General features: G+C 44.2%; 1 protein-coding gene across 1 annotated transcript in view; it reads right to left on the bottom strand.

The window, feature by feature from the left end:
- The window catches only part of crot (carnitine O-octanoyltransferase), an 85,826-nt gene that overhangs the window by 67,199 nt on the left and 11,994 nt on the right, over nt 1-6,633 (bottom strand). The window lies entirely within an intron of this gene.

Genomic DNA, 6,633 nt, shown 5'->3' with positions numbered 1-6,633 from the left:
CCCCCACCTTACTAGTTTAAATCCTCCCGAGCAGTTCTAACAAATTTCCCTGCCAGTATATTAGTCCCCTTCCAATTTAGGTGCAATCCGTCCTTCTTGTACAGCTCACTTCTACCCCAAAAGAGATTCCAATGATCCAAAAATGTGAATCCTTCTCTCATACACCAGCTCCTCAGCCATGCATCATCTGCTCTATTCTCCTATTCCTGCCCTCACTAGCTCATAGCACTGGAAGTAATCCAGATATTACTACCCTTGAGGATCTACTTTTTAAATTTCTGCCTAACTCTCTGTAATCTCCCTTCAGAGTCTCAACCTTTTCCCTTCCTATGTCGTTGGATCCAATGTGGACAATGACCTCCTGCTGGCCCCTCTCCCCCGTGAGAACATTCTGCACCCTCTCTGAGACATCCTTGATCCTGGCACCAGGGAAACAACATACCATTCTGCTTTTTCCCTGCTGGCCACAGAAACGTCTGTCTGTACCTCTGACTACAGAATCCCCTAACATAATTGATCTCTTGGAAGCCAACGTACCCCTTGTTGCATTAGAGTCAGTCTCAATACCAAAACCTGGCTGTTCGTGCTACGTTTCCCTGAGAATCCATCATCCCCTACATTTTCCAAAACAGCATACCTGTTTGAAATGGGTATATCCACAAAAGACTCCTGCCCTCGGTGCCGACCTTTCTCACTCTTCCTGGAGTTAAGCCATCTATGTGACTGTACCTGAGACTTTCCCCCCTTCCTATAACTGTCACCCATCACATACTGTTGCTGTTCCAAATTCCTCATTGCTTCGATCTGTCTCTCCAACCGATCCACTCGATCTGATAAGATTCGCATCCAACAGCATTTATGGCAGATATAATCTGCATTAACCCTTAAACTCCCACATCTGACAAGAAGTACATATCACTTCAAAGGCCATTTTTGTTCCTTCACAATCTACAGACCCAGAAAATAACATCGTCTTATTCCTCTACAAACACTGCCCCAGGTTAAATTAATAGCTATGGCTTATATTTTAAGTTTAATCAAGAGACTTATCTCCAAAAACATATAATCAAGAAAGAATCCACTATACTCACTACTGCAGCCTTTCTCTTGGACAGACTTAAAACAACAATTAACTTATCTGATTCTGTGCTGTGAACTTCACCCAAGTTCCTTCAAGATTCGTTGTGAATTTCACTGTTTGTTAATTTTCCCAGATGCACTCCGATGTCCAGCGATACACGAATTCAAACAGCAAAGGCAGTAACTGTGCAGGTTCTCACTCTCTCCTGCACTGTCCTCACCATGTGCTTCCTTTGTCTGCTCTTCTCCCTTTTAAAACTGGTGTTCTTTTGACTTTTTTATTTCCAAAGTTCCAAAACAATGCAACAGCATAGAAAACACAAATTGCTGCTCTTGGAATTCGAGGAAATCACTTCCAACACCTAAAATACCTCAAAAAAAGAGGAAGCGAGTTGAAGGATGAGAAAAATACCCTGTCTAACCCCCCTGCTGCAGTTTCAGATGTTCCTTATCAGTTAGATGTGTCTCCTACAGCAGGAGAATGTCCACCCTTTCCTTCCGGAGGCTTGATCAGACCTTTCTTTTAATGGGGGAATGGCTCCCTTTTATATTCCAGGTGCACTACCTGAACAAATCACTAGCCACGGTCATCTAGGGCAGCCCGTAGTTTCCCAGGAGGAGGGAAATTATCTGAGGTATAATGAGTTATAAAGATATTGACTCTATGAGTTCTAAAACGTATTCCTATAAAACCAACTACATCTAAAAAAAACACTACATTTAACTGAAACAGACACCTAAATAACCCCCAATTTGCTCGAGACCTTCCCCCTTGCCCATAGGAAGCACCCCTCCCATCTTAACTCCCTCTAGCTGAGGCCATGCCCTAGTCCCAGGCAAGTCACAAATAAGGAAAACCTGTTGTTATTTACATTCTGAAAGTTAACAATGGATACCCATTCCTCCCCCCCCCCCACTCATCTTAGCCATTGATATAGCCACCCCAATACAAAATCAAGAGAACAGCAGTTACTAAAGAAATAGATAATACCCAACTGACCAATATATAAAATAACTCCAATTTTACAACAAAACTGTACATATAAAACCAATAACCACAAAATAGGGGAGGCAAGACGGAAGTAGAAAGGGCGGTAATTTAAAAAAAACGCCCTAAACCATTGTCCGCAATGATCCCCCTCCCGTCCCACCCTGGCTCAGGTCTTTCATTTCAAAACGTTCACAAAGTCTTTCACCTTTTCTGCAGAGTTCAAGTTATATACTGTCCTCCCATGGGTGAAACGCAACACAGCCAGGTACCTCAAGGAGTACTGAATGTTCAGGTCCCTTAATTCTTTCTTGACATCATCAAATGTCCTTCTTTTCTTAATCGGGGCTCCAGAAAAGCCCTGAAAAAAAACATTATCTTTGAGCCTTTATACATTAAAGCTTGTGAATTCCTTCCCAATCCTCTTACTGTTTCCACTATTAACTGTTTATAATACAGGAGCTGCACCTGGACCTGCGGGGGCGCGGGTCTGACCTGGACCTGTGCGTTGCGATCCGGTGGGCACGATCCACGCTTACTAGGCCTGACTTAGACTCCAACTCCAGGAACTTTGGGAGCCATCCCTGCCCGAAACGTCGAATCTCCTGTTCCCTGGATGCTGCCTGACCTGCTGTGCTGTTCCAGCAATAAAGTTTCAACAGCCATCCCTGCAGAAAGCCGACGAGGTCGTCGCCTTCCTCACGTTCCGGGAGACCCACGATCCATAAGTTTTTCCTTTTATTTTTGTTTTCCAGGTCATCGACTTGATCCTGAAGGATCCGAACCTTGTCTTCCAGCATTCGGATTCTTCCTCCCAAGACCTCTGCTCCGGTCTCCGATGCCGCAGTCCTCTCCTCCACTGTCCCCAATCTTTGTTCCAGCAGCTAGATTTCCTGCTCATGCTTTTTTTAGCATGGCAGACAGTGGCTCAACTGCTGCTTGAATCTACTCTCCGTGTTTGGCAAACTCCAAGAATAAATGCTGCTGTCCTGCTGGATCCAAATGGGCCAGCCCAGGAGACTGAACATTGGCTGCAGGCACCCCTGATGGAGTAGGAGGGTCTCCTTTAGGCCCCTTTCCTTAAAAGCTGTCCCAGATGATCTCAGCAGCTCCAAATAGTCAGTAAGTTTAAATTAATACTTCTTTCTCCTAGGGGTGGTTGGTAAGGTAGGGGTAAAGGTCCGCCTTGCCCAGGGCTATGGCACAGAGCCCAGCACAGCAGACCACTCAGACTGCCGCCATCTTGGATCTCTCCTAATTTTTAACAAATCAAATACAACTGTTACGCAAAGAACTAGACTTTGAAATGTCAGAAGCAAATTTCCAACTTAATTGCACAAATATTACAATGAAATCATTTAGCCTAATTTTATTCAGTACATATTCACAAATGATGACTAGTATCAAGCAAACACAATGGTCCAGTCATTTTGAAACACAAGAATGCATAAATCACTAATGAACACCAGATAAAGGTGATGTGATAAATATAAATAATTATATTGTCCACAAATCATTGAAAAACATTTGGTCCAAAGCTTACGTTTAGTAACCTACGTTTTACTTTATGCCCTATTGCACTAGTTCTCTGCATCCCACTATCTAGATTTGGGGGGGGGGGGAATTATTGTACCTTGAAATTCATAAGTACAAACAACTAGATAAGTAAGTGATTCTGAACATCAGCATACAAGAAAAAGATAGGGTATTTGGGACATTTACAGTAGGACAAAGATGGCTTGGAAGATGATCTCTGCAGGAACAGAAACTAGAGAAAGATGTTTGCTATCAATACCAGTTGAAAAGAGAACACCATTTTCTCCTGCACTGGATGGTGAAATGTCCAAACAGTGTTGTGGGTGTATCAAAACCTAATGGCCTATGGTAGTTTAGGGAAGTTGCTCAGCATCACCCTTTCAAGAGCAATTTGGAATGGGCAGTAAATGCTGGCCTTGCCAATAATGTTTATTTCCAATGAATTACAAAAAAATCTACCACAAAAGTGGAAAATGCAATAAGTTTAATGATTGTGATGACCAAATTATTCACCAGCGTTGTTAACGAAGGGTAAAGTGGGATACAGAGTCTCAATTGTTCGAACTGGTTCACTGAATGTGAATAGACCTTTCTATTCCTTACAGTATTAATTTTCTCACTGGTTAGAATATCAAGGCTATTAAGATGATTACTTTGAGTGTTTGTCAGTGCAATTCTCCTGGGGCTTTTTTCCTTCCCCAAAGCTTGCATGACTACTGATCAGGAAAGAGTGATTACACTGTTTAACAGATAGGTTGGACATAAAATGAACATTTTTAATTCAATATACTTATATGCAAAGTTTATCCTTCCCACACAATCTAACAGAAAAAAAGAAGCCTGCACACAATATCGTATGATTTAATACTGTGATCTCCCATTCTTTCAAAATTCCTTATTGTCTTTCAGCTCTGTGCTGAAGCTTACCAAGACAAAAACAGAAAATCTCACCAAATTAATGAGGATCAAGGCTCAGTGGAAAATAACTCAAATACATTCATTACCTTATTAAATTTCCAGTTTGCTGCCTGACAGCTAAGTATTCACATATGCCAACACAAGATTCAGAAAGGCAAAATCAGTAGAAATGTCTGAAACCCTTTGGGATAACCAATCACACAAATAAAAACTGCCTCCAGTGAACCTTTCCCCTCATCAAAACAAATCAGAGGTATAAACTCAAAGATATCTGCACAGCTTTTCAACTTTGAATTACAATAGTAATCAGTTATCTTAAAAGGGGATAATTATGCACTACATCTCAGCAGAACAAAATACATAGAAGGATTTGAAAAGCACACATTTCGGTAAAATGCATATGATTTCAAGCAGATTATTGGAATAAAATCCAACAGTTGTAGATATTCAGTACAACAGAGCACCAATGTGATACTACAAAACTTGTAAAAATAATATCATTCCTCTCACCTGCTAGTTAAATATGAATTCTATTCAGCATTTACAATGAAATGTGCAAGCACAAACCTATGTAACAGTAAATGAAGATTTTCAATTTACTTATGCATGGAATATGGACATTGCAAGCTAGGCCAACATTTATTACCCCTCCCCAATTGACCTTCAGGTGATGAGTGAATGAATTGTGATTTAGTTCCTAGTCAGGACGATGCGAGGTTTGGAGGGAAACCTGCAGGTGATGGTATTCACATATATCTGTGGTCATTGTCCTCCTAGGTGGCTGAACTCCTCTCCACCTACCTTGACACCGTCCTATCCGCCCAGTCCAGGAACTCCCCACATACGTTCGAGACACCACCCATGCCCTCCAACTTCTCCAAGACTTCCATTTCCCCGGCCCCCAACGCCTCATCTTCACCATGGATATCCAATCCCTCTACACCTCCATCCGCCATGCCGGTTACACCGGCACCAGTCCCCACCTCTTCCTCCGCTACATTGATGACTGCATTGGCATCACCTTATGCTCCCGCGAGGAGGTTGAGCAGTTCATCAACTTCACCAACACATTCCGCCCTGACCTTAAATTTACCTGGACCATCTCTGACACCTCCCTCCCCTTCCTGGACCTCTCCATCTCCATTAATGACAACCGACTTGACACCGACATTTTTTACAAACCCACCGACTCCCACAGCTACCTGGATTACACCTCTTCCCACCCTACCTCCTGCAAAAATGCCATCCTGCGTTCCCAATTCCTCGCCCCCGCCGTATCTGCTCCCAGGAGGACTAGTTCCACCACAGAACACATCAGATGGCCTCCTTCTTCAGAGACTGCAATTTTCCTTCTCATGTGGTTAAAGATGCACTCCAACGAATCTCGTCCACATCCTGCCCCTTCGTCCTCAGACTCCACTCCTACAACCGTAACAAGGACAGAACGCCCCTGGTTCTCACCTTCCACCCTATCAACCTTCGCATAAACCAAATCATCCGACGACATTTCCGCCACCTCCAAATGGACCCCACCACCAGGAATATATTTCCCTCCCCTCCCCTTTCCGCAAAGGCCGTTCCCTCCGTGACTACCTGATCAGGTCCACGCCCCCCTACAACCCATTCTCCTGTCCTGGCACCTTCCCCTGCCACTGCAGGAATTGCAAAACCTGCGCCCACACCTCCTCCCTCACCTCCATCCAAGGCCCCAAAAGGAGCCTTCCACATCCATCAAAGTTTTACCTGCAGATCCACCAATGTCATTTATTGTATCCGTTGCTCCCGATGTGGTCTCCTCTACATTGGGGAGACTGGATGCCTCCTGGCAGAGCACTTTAGGGAACATCTCTGGGACACCCGCACCAATTAACCCTACCGCCCTGTGGCCCAACATTTCAACTCCTCCTCCCACTCTGCCGAGGACATGGAGGTCCTGGGCCTCCTTCACCACCGCCGCCTCACCACCTGACGCCTGGAGGACGAACGCCTCATCTTCCGCCTCGGAACACTTCAGGGCATCAATGTGGACTTCACCAGTTTCTTCATTTCCCCTTCCCCCACCTCACCCCAGCTCCAAACTTCCAGCTCAGCACTGTCCCCATGACTTGTCC

The sequence above is a fragment of the Chiloscyllium plagiosum genome, chromosome 5 (genome assembly GCF_004010195.1).
Source record: "Chiloscyllium plagiosum isolate BGI_BamShark_2017 chromosome 5, ASM401019v2, whole genome shotgun sequence".
Classification (NCBI taxonomy): domain Eukaryota; kingdom Metazoa; phylum Chordata; class Chondrichthyes; order Orectolobiformes; family Hemiscylliidae; genus Chiloscyllium; species Chiloscyllium plagiosum.
Note: the sequence above shows the minus strand (reverse complement) of the source record. Positions and strands in the feature narration are given on the sequence as shown.